At 38.7% G+C, this 14,908-nt stretch overlaps 2 pseudogenes across 1 annotated transcript in view; both read right to left on the reverse strand.

Annotated features, from left to right (window-relative positions):
- Positions 1-3,986: 3,986 nt before the first annotated feature.
- LOC149205305 (UDP-N-acetylmuramoyl-L-alanyl-D-glutamate--2,6-diaminopimelate ligase MurE homolog, chloroplastic pseudogene) lies at positions 3,987-5,504 on the reverse strand (annotated as a pseudogene).
- A 282-nt stretch (positions 5,505-5,786) lies between these two features.
- LOC149205306 (UDP-N-acetylmuramoyl-L-alanyl-D-glutamate--2,6-diaminopimelate ligase MurE homolog, chloroplastic pseudogene) overlaps positions 5,787-14,908 on the reverse strand; it is a 61,896-nt pseudogene continuing 52,774 nt past the window's right edge. The window contains exon 8 of the transcript XR_016252438.1: positions 5,787-7,077. The product of XR_016252438.1 is annotated as a UDP-N-acetylmuramoyl-L-alanyl-D-glutamate--2,6-diaminopimelate ligase MurE homolog, chloroplastic pseudogene (transcript). The remainder of the gene's footprint in view (positions 7,078-14,908) is intronic.

Consider the following 14,908-nt stretch of genomic DNA (forward strand, 5'->3'; position numbering starts at 1 on the left):
ACAGACAACAATTCCACCGACTTGTCATATATTTCTTTCAGTGTCTTCAACTTGCTACATAGGGGATGAGAGAATCCTTGATCAATTCAATGAGGATCCTTTGAGATCTTATTTCTCCCTTCATATACTTTGATAGTGCTTGAGATTGCCCTTATGGAGGTTTGGAGATTGAGCCCTTGACATATTCAATAACTTCATTCTCTATGAGAATTTAATATATTCTCTTCTTCCATGCAAGGTAGTTCGATGTCCTAACAAGTTTATTGTTCTCCTTGCAGAAAGAAGTCATTTGGTTTGTAGATTGAGACATAAAATATAAAGTACTTACTTGATAAATGAAGATGCCTCCTTGATGATGTCTTCCACTAGATTTCTTTCTTGATGATGATCTTCCTTCTTCAAGAATGACAATGCTTCTTCTTCAATATAAGGAGAGATGTTTCTCTTCCTTCAAAGATGTTTGAGATGTGATCCTTTCTTCAATGTGAGGGAGATTACTTTGATTTTGATGATGAAGTGCTCTTATTGCTTCCTTTGGTTGATGATTGTAGAATGTGGAGGCTTCCAAGAATACTTCAAGTGTGTAGAGTCCTTTTTTCTTTGAGTGGAGATAGGGTCCTTGAGGTCTTCTTCTTCTTTCAAGAGTTCTTCCTTCAAGATGATAGAGTCTTTGTGATGTGTTGACTAGTCCTCCTTGATGCTCTTCTTCTTGTATTTGGCCCTTATGTATCCTTCTTCAATTGAGTGATCTTCAAGCTGCCTCTTCTTGTCACCTTAGCTCTGATACCATGTTGAGAAATCTATGGCAGCTAGATTAAGTTGATTTCTCTATATTTGATAATTGCTTGTGATGTTCTTTTTCTTAAACTTGATGTACTTGTAATTAGCTTCTTCTTCTTGATTATATTAATGTTCTTATCATCAAGCAGCGACCAAACAATGAAGATCAATAGAAAAAGAGGAAACAAGATATAGGCTGCAAGCCAGGGCACCTTTCCTAGAGAGGAAAACCCACAAGAATTCTTCTCTTCTTATAGAATCTTCAAATGATGAATTCCAAGACACTTTAGACCCAAGACAAAGACCCCTCCAAGACCAAGTCAATTTTCTCTTTGATGAACCTTCTCTTCCACAAATTCAACCCAAGTTAAATAGCTTCAAACTTCAGATTTTGGCCTCTATTTCAGAATTTCAGCTACGGCTTCAGGTCTGCAATTTTTTTGCCTCTACTGCAAAAACCCTAACTTGCACGGGTGAGTGAAATATGGTGAAATGAGCTTCCTTCTTCCTTTGCTTGGGGAGGTTCTTCTTCCATAGTATTTCGGCTTGCAAGTTTGATCTTCTTGGCACCATATTTCAGCTCTTTTGATGATTGTAATTTGTGCCCTAATTCCTTCGCACGTGTGGGAGAATGTAGCCCAAAAACAGATCTCAAAATTCGATTTTCCTTCTTTGAATTCTCCTCTTCTTCGCAATCTTTTCCTTTCTTCTTGTGCTTCAAAGATGAGCTGAATTGATTATCTTTCAAATGAGGTCGATGGCTTCTTATATATAGTCTTCCTTGTGAGGCTCATACAGCGCTAATGAGGCCGACTTGATCCTGGAGGGTCTTTTGACACAATTTTGACTCAAATAAATTCTTTTGACTAGATACAAGATGCCCAATAGGGTCTAATACATATGACAATGACTTCTTTGATTTACTTGAATCTATGACAAAACCCTAGAAGCACACAATGGGTGCTTGACCTATAAATAAATTGACTTTGAGCATGAAACCCATGCCGTAAAAATAATAATAATAATTTTCTTTTCTCTTTTACACAATCAAGATTACGTAAGACAATATGAAGACCGAACCTAGTTACATATTTCAACAACAATGACAACGTCATTGGAGTTAGACAAGGCAACTTGTATAGGCTAAAGGGCCAGCCTACTCAAGAAATGGCAAGCAACAGGACCGTGACAGATAACAATAAGCAGAAAGCTTCGAAGGTTGAACGTAGTAGAAGGAGTCAACCTTCAGGTTCAGGTGGGGAGGAGCAATCAGCAAATCCTTCCAAGTTTGTCAAGAGGGTCTCATGGTATAAGATGACTTTACAGGATGTTCAAGAGCATGAGGCTTCTAGTAACAAGTTCAAAGGGAGCGAGGCTTCAAGAAATATTCCAAACAAGGTGGCAGGGAAGGCTTCCAATTCAGAAGGAAATAATAATCACCTCTTTTATGCATTATTCTTAGCCTTGGAAATAACACCTTCATGTTGCCATGGATGTATGAAACTGGTCCAAAAATAGGGTGGAGTGTGCCCCCCACCTGGCAGCAGCACCCTCAAAGCACATGTAACTCTCTCCAATAACTACACCCTCACCTGTCAATGACTTCTAATGGAAATGATGAATATAGCCTCAGGTGGGTGCACCCTCAATGCTAAGAATTGTCTTTAACCCAATACCTGCAATGCTACTCAGAAATTAGAATAAATGCTTACAGATCCAATAATAGTAATTTAATAAGTGTGCATTATCTCCTCAATGGTATCAAAATCAAGGAGTTTGTCCTTCTGTGTGGATTGTACCCATCAATTCTCCAAAATAGTGCATCCCATGAAGGGAAAGCTATCCTTAAGGTAAGGATCTTTAGTAGCTCCTCCATTCAATGAATTATGATCGTCCTCACCCTTAGCCTCTGATCTCTTCTGATATTCCTCATTAGTTTGAACATTCTAGATAACTTTCTTCAATAGCTTCCTTTACCATAAGTTCCCCACAAGCCCAAATGTTCGTTGACGAGGAATAATAGATGCATTACCACTCCTATTGTATTCTCTTTGCATCTAGGGAAATATGTTGAAAATGCATTACTAAACAAAGCAAAGAAAGTGGCTCCAATGCAAATGTTATAAACCTTATTATAACTAAAGAATCTGATATAAATCTGCTATCAGTTGGGGTTCTGATACCATTGTTATGAGCCAAACTTGGAATCTGACTCCTTTTGTTTGTTGGAAAACACCTGAACAGATAGGTGCAAACAGCAGCAGAAAACAAAACACAAAAACAGCAGTGACTATTGTAGAGACCAGCAACAGTAGATTCAACATTAACCATATAATTCCAGTAATTTTGCAGCAATAGATTTGACAGCAGATTTTATAGCATTAACAGCAGAAGAAAAATCAACAGCAGCTATGAGTTTGGAGGAACAACCCCTGAACACCCAAAATCCTCAGCACATTAAGTCAAACTTTCCTGTAGATGTGGAAACCAACTTGGGCCAAATCCAAGGCAGAATGGCCTGCACAGTCTCTTGACTCTCTTCCAGACCACCTGCAATAGCACACTTCACAAAGGACCTTGCTCTAATACCTAAAAGCCTTATTTATTGCCAATTTGCATGCTAGAGGAATCCACAAAAAGATGAGTTACAATCCTCGATCATTGATACTTATGAGTGAGAGTAACTAAAGACTAAATATTGGTGGAGTTGGAAAGGACCTCATGAGTAAAAGGAACATTAATGTAAGCATGCATAACTGCAACCACTATTGCCAACATGCATAATGCTAGCGATTAATGTGGGCATGCATTGGTAATTCTTTATGCTAAGAAAAGAAAGAACGATGTTCCCACACAATTATTATAACTAAAGCAGTGAGTGCTTCTAGACAGCATTGCATACAACTTATTGATAGCTTGATTCCATAGGAAAGTAACTAGAGGCATTTTGAAATTTGGACATCGCAAATGTATTCTATTTAAAAACAAAAATTATTTCACCCCTGTAGTTCATGCGCATATTCACTGTTGAGGTTTCATTTGAGATAACAAAACCTTTCATAAGTATATCAAGACAGTGTTAACAATGCAGAAAATGGAATTGATTATAATCAAACAATGAAAGCTGAATTTCCAAAGTAAAATTGATTATATATTAAACAATGCTACAAAGTAGAACTGATTAAATTGGAGATGTACATGCACCCACACAGATATACTTGTACAATCCCCAAGGCTTGATGCTATTTAGGCTGACTCTGAGACATAGGCTCCAATGCCATGAGAGGGTGCACAAATGCAGTCAAAAATATCTCTAACATGTCTGGAACTTTGTTTCATTAGGATATTTTCTGTTCATGGGCAGTGGGAATTTGTGGGTGGATGCAAAAAAAGTTGCTTCAATTTTTTAATGTATTTATGTGAAATGCTTAAATCATATATAGAATCATGTGTACCAGTTATTATCCATCGAGCTCCACATTCCCTAACTGTGTCAAGAAGCCTTGCTAAAGCATCTGGAGTATGTGCATAATCTACAATAACAGCAAATGCCTGTTTCTCATCTATTAATTCACATCTTCCAGGGATTGCATCAACTTCCTCAATTCTCTTCACTATATCATCTAATGGTGCTCCCACTGCAATCCCTACTCCCACAGCAGCAAGAATGTTATATACAGTATGCCTTCCAAATTTCCTTCAGGTGTTCTGATCAGCACCTGAGATTCAAACAAAGAAAGCTGAACTTCCATAGCATAAACATCAGCATTCTTATTTCCCATTGCATATGTTATCACAGGCACATCTATATTGCCCTTTGTGATAAAATAAGGGGCATTTTGGATCATCAATGTTAACAACTTTACGATACTGTTCAGGATCAACCATCTTGGCAAACAACCTCCCCTTGGCCTCCCTATAATCTTCCTCTGTCTTGTGAAAGTCCTTATGATCCCTAGTTAAATTCATAAAAACTGCAATATCAAAATCCATTTTATCACAACGACCTTGCACAAGAGCATGTGAAGAAACCTCCATAACACAAGCTTCAGTACCATTGTGAACCATCTTTGCCATCAGCTTCTGCACATGAACAGCATCAGGAATGGTAGTGTGCACTTCCAGCTCGTGATCACTATGGATATAATAAGCAATGGTACCAATAAGCCCAGTTTTCAGACCCATAGTTTCATACATACTCTTTATCAAATAAGTAGTGGTTTTGCCATTTGTGCCCGTTATTCCAATCACAGCTAATTTCTGCGACGGATTACCATAAAACGACGCTGCGAGTGCTGGGAGAATGGCATTTCCATCCTCCACCATTACCATGGCCTTCACATTTAACGATTCATCTATTGTAATCTCTTTGCTAGCAATGATGACTACGGCTCCTCTCTTCACAGCTTCAATCAGGTAAAGGTGTCCATCCGTTGTCATACCTGTGCAGTAGATGAATTTGTCATACCAGTGCAGCAGATGAATAAACCTCTGGGGTCTACTGAATTTGTCATACCAGTGCAGCAGATGAATAAACCCCTGGGGTTCACTTCTCGGGAGACATGCTGGATGCCTGTGATCTCTGCATCTGAATCTCCATCAATAGACACTGGTGTTAGCGTTCTAATACCCAGCTGCTAATTACGCCGTAAGGCGTTTTGAAATTTGGACATCGCCAATGTATTCTATTTAAAAACAAAAATTATTTCACCCCTGTAGTTCATGCCGTATTCACTGTTGAGGTTTCATTTGAGATAACAAAACCTTTCATAAGTATATCAAGACAGTGTTAACAATGCAGAAAATGGAATTGATTATAATCAAACAATGAAAGCTGAATTTCCAAAGTAAAATTGATTATATATTAAACAATGCTACAAAGTAGAACTGATTATATTGGAGATGTACATGCACCCACACAGATATACTTGTACAATCCCCAAGGCTTGATGCTATTTAGGTTGACTCTGAGACATAGGCTCCAATGCCATGAGAGGGTGCACAAATGCAGTCAAAAATATCTCTAACATGTCTGGAACTTTGTTTCATTAGGATATTTTCTGTTCATGGGCAGTGGGAATTTGTGGGTGGATGCAAAAAAAGTTGCTTCAATTTTTTAATGTATTTATGTGAAATGCTTAAATCATATATAGAATCATGTGTACCAGTTATTATCCATCGAGCTCCACATTCCCTAACTGTGTCAAGAAGCCTTGCTAAAGCATCTGGAGTATGTGCATAATCTACAATAACAGCAAATGCCTGTTTCTCATCTATTAATTCACATCTTCCAGGGATTGCATCAACTTCCTCAATTCTCTTCACTATATCATCTAATGGTGCTCCCACTGCAATCCCTACTCCCACAGCAGCAAGAATGTTATATACAGTATGCCTTCCAAATTTCCTTCAGGTGTTCTGATCAGCACCTGAGATTCAAACAAAGAAAGCTGAACTTCCAAAGCATAAACATCAGCATTCTTATTTCCCATTGCATATGTTATCACAGGCACATCTATATTGCCCTTTGTGATAAAATAAGGGGTATTTTGGATCATCAATGTTAACAACTTTACGATACTGTTCAGGATCAACCATCTTGGCAAACAACCTCCCCTTGGCCTCCCTATAATCTTCCTCTGTCTTGTGAAAGTCCTTATGATCCCTAGTTAAATTCATAAAAACTGCAATATCAAAATCCATTTTATCACAACGACCTTGCACAGGAGCATGTGAAGAAACCTCCATAACACAAACTTCAGTACCATTGTGAACCATCTTTGCCATCAGCTTCTGCACATGAACAGCATCAGGAATGGTAGTGTGCACTTCCAGCTCGTGATCACTATGGATATAATAAGCAATGGTACCAAGAAGCCCAGTTTTCAGACCCATAGTCTCATACATACTCTTTATAAAATAAGTAGTGGTTTTTCCATTTGTGCCCATTACTAAAATCACAGCTAATTTCTGCGGCAGATTACCATAAAACGATGGGCGAATGCCAGGAGAATGGCATTCCCATCCTCCACCATTACCATGGCCTTCACATTTATGGATTCATCTATTGTAATCTCTTTGCTAGCAATGATGACTACGGCTCCTCTCTTCACAGCTTCAATCAGGTACAGGTGTCCATCCGTTGTCATACCTGTGCAGTAGATGAATTTGTCATACCAGTGCAGCAGATGAATAAACCTCTGGAGTCTACTGAATTTGTCATACCAGTGCAGCAGACGAATAAACCCCTGGGGTTCACTTCTCGGGAGACATGCTGGATGCCTGTGATCTCTGCATCTGAATCTCCATCAATAGACACTGGTGTTAGCGTTCTAATACCCAGCTGCTAATTACGCCGTAAGGCGTTTCCCTCTGAAATCAACTCCCCTCTCTGCCTACCTGTCATCTTGTAAGCCACACGATTATATGTTAGACGATTGCAACAATTTCAGCCGTTGATCGTTGATTCAAAGGGGTTGCCCAAACGGTTTGGGCGTTTCATTTGGCATCGGGTCGAATAGTTTCATCCGCGCAGCTGAACCGGGCTCTAGTGCTACATGCGTCCCACTAACCCTGTCATTCCCTACCTGAACACTTTCGTTATGCATTTCACTGCGATTTCTTGGCCACTGCTAGGGAGAACGCCCATATAAATCTTCAAGCACTGGTTCCGCGCGAATTGAGAGGTGGCGTGCGTCCTGCTATCAACCAAGTCTTCCCGAAGTGTGAGAAATCGTGTTAATATCATAAACTCTGGTTCTGTGTCAATGCGGCAGAGCTGTAAGTCCTGGTTCACTGAAGGTCATTTTTTGAGTGCGTTGTTCATCCTAGCTACTGCCTCATTGATCACACACCTCGAGCTGCAGAGTTAGGGATTTATCCATCTGCCCATTTCAGTATTTAGATTGTAAAAATATGTTTGCATTATCTGGTGATCTACATATCTTCCCAATACAGTTCAAGGTTTTAGGAATTTGTTTATATACTTCTGGCATCATGATAGATCGCAGTTGCTGGTTGACCACTTCGTTTTAATAGGCCCTTTGTACTGCTGTTTGATGTGACTATTATTCCTCTAGTCTCTTAGTACTTTGATTTTACACCCTCATCCAGGATTTTTTTTTGGAAGTGCTTTAAGAAACAATTCCCAAAGGTTGCTGCCCTGTTTAGAGCAGACTTCCTTCTGCCAAGGTGCTACGGGCCAGGTCCGTGAGGTAGCTATTCTGCCAAAATTGTGCAGGGCTTGCAGTTGGCTTCATCTCTTTGAAACTAATACTATTTGGGTGTTGCAGATCTGGTTGAAAATATAACGATGGTTGACAGCGTAACACTCCCTTGATCCCATCAGGTACCATTCCCCGAGTTTTTGAGTGATCTTGATTTTTCACCATCATCTTGGAATGTGTTTTCTACAAGTGATTTGAGAAACATACCCCAAAAGGGGCTGCCCAGTCCAAGAGGTTGCTATTCTACCAAAATGGCCTGGGCCTTGCATTGGGTTTTACTCCTTTGAAACTGATACAGTTTGGTGGGGCAGATCCAGGCAAAAATGCAGCCCCGGTGGATTCTGCTTAACACTCACTTGATCTCATCAATGGACCAATGCCCTGGTTATCTACCCATGCTTGAAGTGTTCGTTCTTTGGTGGTTATTGCCCATTCTGCCAATCATTTTGGACAATCTCTTGTCACCTACTTTGCTCTAGATGTTGGTGCTCCTGACCAGTTCGGTAATTTTAGTCTTCAAGTACTTGTATATGGTCTGCTATTGAGATCTTACATGTAACATAAGTTTTACTGTTTGACCACTGCTACATATTGTCATGAAAGTCAGGTCTGACAGTCATCACATTAGTTTGATTATTATTGCTAGCAATTAAGGAGATTTTTGAATCCTTATTCTATTTTGTATAATTTGAACACTTTTTAATAGCAGTACTTTGCTGGGTATAATTTGGACTCTCAAGTCGTACCTAGTCCATGTGAAGACCAAGCTGAATCAACAGGGCCACCTCCAGGCAATTCCAAGAGCCTATAACTCTGCCCCGATTTCCACCCTGACCATTGAACTGATGTCGTCACCCCCTGACCGAGCTGGGATAGGACCTCCTTCTTTAGAATATAGAAAGATGGACTTCAGTTCACCTCTATTCTAGAGAATACTTTGGAGATTGCCATGAAACTGCAGGTTCTTAAATATGTCAAGAACAGAGTTATAGAAATACAAGACCATTATTGTGAGATTTGTCCATTATAACCAGCGCATATAACCACTACCTACAGTGTCAACACTGCTATTCTAACTTTCTACCACATCATCAAATGGCCATTACATCAAGTCCTGGAATGATGGCTTTGCAAATGAAAGCAGAGTAGGACTGCAATTATTTTTTCATGGACTAAAAGCAATGTATGCATACAATAAATATTGATATGTTTAAAAACAGTATGCAAGATCAGAATGAATGTAAGAACCAGCATGAAAAAGGTTTTGCAGCCCTGAATTTATGGAAAAGTCTTTTTGGAAGACTCACGCGGTTTTGAAGCTTTCCAAGTCTACTCAGAATTCTTTTTGGCCTAAAACTTTCAATGTCAAACGACATCAGCAAAAATGGAACCTTATCTCTCAGTTTGTACTGAGTCTTTAATTTCCTTATTAAACCCAGCCTTCATTGTCCACCTTGAGGGTGACGCATTCTGTAATTTGAATATTTAAATGTGTCACTCTTCCGTATATAAATTTCAGGTAAATTAGGTGACAATACCATTATCATCTGATAAGGATTACCTTGGGTTGCTTGTGTTTGTGTCTAGGGTTGCTGTGCAGTTTCTATGTAGTTACATCACACTTCCACTTTATGCCCTTGTGACACAGGTCAGTCTACTCCATGTTCATTGAAAATACAATCAGTTTAGGTGTTTGATGTGACTATTATTCCTCTAGTCTCTTAGTACTTTGATTTTACACCCTCATCCAAGATTTTTTTTTGGAAGTGCTTTAAGAAACAATTCCCAAAGGTTGCTGCCCTGTTTAGAGCAGACTTCCTTCTGCCAAGGTGCTACGGGCCAGGTCCGTGAGGTAGCTATTCTGCCAAAATTGTGCAGGGCTTGCAGTTGGCTTCATCTCTTTGAAACTAATACTATTTGGGTGTTGCAGATCTGGTTGAAAATATAACGCTGGTTGACAGCGTAACACTCCCTTGATCCCATCAGGTACCATTCCCCGAGTTTTTGAGTGATCTTGATTTTTCACCATCATCTTGGAATGTGTTTTCTACAAGTGATTTGAGAAACATACCCCAAAAGGGGCTGCCCAGTCCAAGAGGTTGCTATTCTACCAAAATGGCCTGGGCCTTGCATTGGGTTTTACTCCTTTGAAACTGATACAGTTTGGTGGGGCAGATCCAGGCAAAAATGCAGCCCCGGTGGATTCTGCTTAACACTCACTTGATCTCATCAATGGACCAATGCCCTGGTTATCTACCCATGCTTGAAGTGTTCGTTCTTTGGTGGTTATTGCCCATTCTGCCAATCATTTTGGACAATCTCTTGTCACCTACTTTGCTCTAGATGTTGGTGCTCCTGACCAGTTCGGTAATTTTAGTCTTCAAGTACTTGTATATGGCCTGCTATTGAGATCTTGCATGTAACATAAGTTTTACTGTTTGACCACTGCTACATATTGTCATGAAAGTCAGGTCTGACAGTCATCATATTAGTTTGATTATTATTGCTAGCAATTAAGGAGATTTTTGAATCCTTATTCTATTTTGTATAATTTGAACACTTTTTAATAGCAGCACTTTGCTGGGTATAATTTGGACTCTCAAGTCGTACCTGGTCCATGTGAAGACCAGGCTGAATCAACAGGGCCACCTCCAGGCAATTCCAAGAGCCTATAACTCTGCCCAGATTTCCACCCTGACCATTGAACTGATGCCGTCACCCCATGACCGAGCTGGGATAGGACCTCCTTCTTTAGAATATAGAAAGATGGACTTCAGTTCACCTCTATTCTAGAGAATAATTTGGACATTGCCATGAAACTGCAGGTTCTTAAATATGTCAAGAACAGAGTTATAGAAATACAAGACCATTATTGTGAGATTTGTCCATTATAACCAGAGTTATGCAAATAAAGTATTGCACGTGTGCTTCAATCTGTAATGAGTTCAACAGGTTACAGAATTCTAAGAAATTTGGAGTAGGAAATGAGAGATAATCATTATAAAATGTAAGCATTGAATCCGCTTAATGTAAGCTGACAACCATGAGAAATGGATTCTGGTTTTATATCTCAAATTATATATCTCAAGTTATCAGCTTACTCTTACTCTTCTTCAGTCCCCTGGTGTTGGGCCTGCTTTTTCTAGTGAGCATCTTTGTCTTGCAGTTCGCAGCCAAGGAAATTGCGCCATATGCATATATTGTCCACCGAATCCATGGCGGCCTATTTGCCTCCTTTTTGCTCGGTAAATTGGTCTGGAAATATCGTAGCCTGCGGAGAGAACGATCTGCTCGGAAACAGAATGAAGGTGCCCATGAATTCGACAGAGAATATCTGCAGAATCTGACAGGCCTTCCTACAATATTCACTTACGAGACCATAGGAATCTGCAGAATCTAGCATTTGCACCTAATGTTGCAAAGGAAACGCCGTAAGGCATAGAGTGGGGAAGAATAGCGGACATGTAAATGGAAATTATTGAAAGCAAGGGTGGATGATCAGAAACCAAGTGACCGGTGCATGTTTAATCAGAAGATTGGGCAAGCGTTCTTTGGATTGGTGATCATTAGTAAAATTGCAAGGAGGAATATATACATCAGTAAAAGCTCATTGTCGGGAGAACAATGAGTGCAGTTTGACTGCAATATCTTTTCCTTCTGGCACTTTTATTGCTATTTCTTTTCATTCTTGATCACAATAAAACAAGTCGTTGGAGGATATCAAAACGAAGTGACCAATACATGTTTAGTCAGAAGACCAGGCAAGTTCTCTATGAATTGGCGATCATTGGTAAAATTGCAAGGAGGAGAAGATATAGCAGTGTAAGTTCACTATTTAGAGAACATTGAGCACACTTTGACTGCTATATCTTTTCCTTCTAGAACTTCTACCGCTATAGCTTTTCTTTCTGTCATGCTCCTACTCCGATATACTATATTCTCATTCCATTTTCATTAGCAAACATAGCACAACTATAGTCCTGAGCACACCTCTCTCTCCATGAAGTCCAGCTAATCTTATTCCTTCCGTGATGACAAGTTCTGGATTTCATTCCAAAAAGGTGCGTATGTCTGACAAGTTTGATATGAAAATCAAGTTTATATCTAGAAAGTTTGTAGATACTAGGCACAGTCACTGCCTACCATGTAATCACATACTTTGCATTCGTTCCTTCACTCAATAAAATGTAGTTTAGTTTCTCACACTAACATCTATCGATCTATCTACATATATGACTAGCAGTCTCCACAAAAAACAGAGCTCATAGGTAGCTAAGTCATTAAAATTAACAGTTGGATTGATTTTCCTTTCATAGGTCAGTTCACCCTGATAGGTGCTGCAATTTTAAATGGCCAAAGAGGATGCTTCAGCCCTATCACTTATGATTACAACTATCAAACCATGTAATGGCACCCACCCTAATAAGTGCTGCAATTTTAAATGGCCAAAGAGGATGCTTCAGCCCTATCACTTATGATTACAACTATGAAGTTGAAGAACAAGACAACCATATGTCTAAAAATAACTTAAGTCAAAAGCCAGACACTGAATATATTTGTTCTTTTGAAACAGGGCTATTCATTACAAAGATGTAATATAACTCTTCACAACAAGAAGCTTCTCCATGCATGTCTTTAGGTGCCAACAAAACCACTTATTATGGTATTTTGGCAACACCAACAAGGTGGAAACTAACAAAGGTTGCACTTTCCACTATTCCCTACATGATCCATCCTTCTCATTAAAGTTCGAGCCGCTGGTCTATCCTTCACTTTTTCTCTGAGAAGAAACCCACTGATTTATTATTCAAAATGCTTGATTGATTTTCCCTGGTAAATTATCTTAATTCAAAAGAGACTGTAATTGGTTTTCACCTGTGTTCATCTGGAAAGAAACATACAAGAATAAAAGCTAAAGAACGATGTCTCATTCAAAATTAGTGGGCCTCCTAATAACATTGCCAAACCTGCTTTCACTCACTCCCCACGAATTTAGATAAAAACACATTCCAAAGAAGAAATAAATATTTTTTCTATAATCTAGATCTATCTCCATAAGCACTAGACCCTAGCAGAGCAGTTTCCCTTGAATATCTGTCATGCTCAATTGTGTAGATTTTGATTTCAATTGATTAAAATGATATAAAAAATGTTGTAAAAAAGGAAGGCCATTTTATCTTCAGATGCATAGCCAATTACTTCAGAGGCTCAACGTATATCTATGGTTGTAAACATGGCCAGGTCAGTGGCTGACCTTAGAGAAGACAAGCATGCATTTGTAATCTTTGCTTAGGCAAAGGATTGATTACAACAATGAAGATCAAATCACAAGTCTGAGTAGTCGGAGGCAAATTGCACATGTATCTCAAGTTGGTGAAAATACTCATTATAACTTCAGCACAAGGAATAAAAAAAAAAGACAGACTCATTTTCTCAGATTATATTGTTCAAATTTATACACTCCCCTCTTCCATTAGTGAATGTATTATCTCAAGGTGGTGAAAATGCTCATTATAACTTCAGCACAAGGAATAAAAAAAAATAGACTCATTTTCTCAGATTATATTGGTCAAATCTATACACTCCCCTCTTCTATTAGTGAATGTATATCTCTTGTATATACCCATTTTTTACAAAGGAATATGAAATCTAAGGTTTATAGTTATTGAAAAAAATAGACCTCAAGTTTAGAGAATTTAAGATAAAGAGGTTGTCTCATGTCAGGAATTTGTAATCCATGGATCTGCACAACTACCCTCTATTTTTCCAATTGAACTTCACATCCAATCAATACTATAACAAGGTGATCATGAACACTTATTGAACGATTAACTTTTTGGTGTTGTTTATTGGGGAGGTTGACTAATAATCTGTCCACCAAGGTTCCATTCTTGGAATAACTACACCTCAGGCTAAGCACAGCCAAAGGTAGTTTGCTATTCGCAGTGCAACCCCTCTGGACATGATATGTCATTAAAAGAAAAAAAAATCATGTTCTATTCAGAACAGTTGCACATTTCATTTTAAAAACATGCTAAGAGACAAAAAATAATAATTTGACATCTTCATCAGAGTAGTTAACTTTCCAAAGAGTTCACTTAATTGACTTCTTAAATAAATATTGCTTAATATTTAGACCACTTTAATATGATCACTAGTTTGCTGCTGACAAATGAACAATTTCTCAATGTTAATAATCATCTATAGTTCCTATTGCCTTCAACGTTGGAGGACAAAAATGCATGTGGATGTCTTAACAACTTGTTAAGTGCCACTCATTCATGATTTTCTCTTAAACGTCACCCTTAAGAATGCCCTAGATCTTCCTTGAGGGGAATCGATTTTCTCAATGCTTCTTATTTTCTTAATGCTTCTTATCACATAATGGTATCCCAAAAGTATCATAAATCCAGTCCAATGGAGAGGTATGACTGTAGGGGCTAAATGTCAAAACATACATTTTGCATGCATGAGGCTTCACTGATGCTATAAGGCTGCCTTTATGATTAGCTGCCGGAGTTCTGTGCTGTAATATCCACACAGAGAAGACTATCAGTGAAATAACAAAAAATGTCATTTGCAACTGAGAATTAAGTATAACGGACACGCCACTGATAACCATCCTAAAAAAATGTCATTTGCAACTGAGAATTAAGTATAACGGACACGCCACTGATAACCATCCTAAAATGTTTATGTGCAACTCTGGACATGTAGAAGAAATTTACCTTCCATAAGTTCCTGACTTTGGCAGAAATAGAAGAGTGAAGTCCAATGTCTTTCCAACCATTTTTCAAGCAATCCCACAAATACTAATTCAAATTCTATTCTGAAAGGAAGGAGTTATGGTGGCTTTCACAATAATCTTGCAGTTCTACTTGAGCTTACCATGCTTTCTTAAT

This window comes from Pinus tabuliformis, chromosome 1_2, assembly GCF_031772625.1.
Source record: "Pinus tabuliformis cultivar Carrire ecotype Pingquan chromosome 1_2, CPIR1, whole genome shotgun sequence".
Classification (NCBI taxonomy): domain Eukaryota; kingdom Viridiplantae; phylum Streptophyta; class Pinopsida; order Pinales; family Pinaceae; genus Pinus; species Pinus tabuliformis.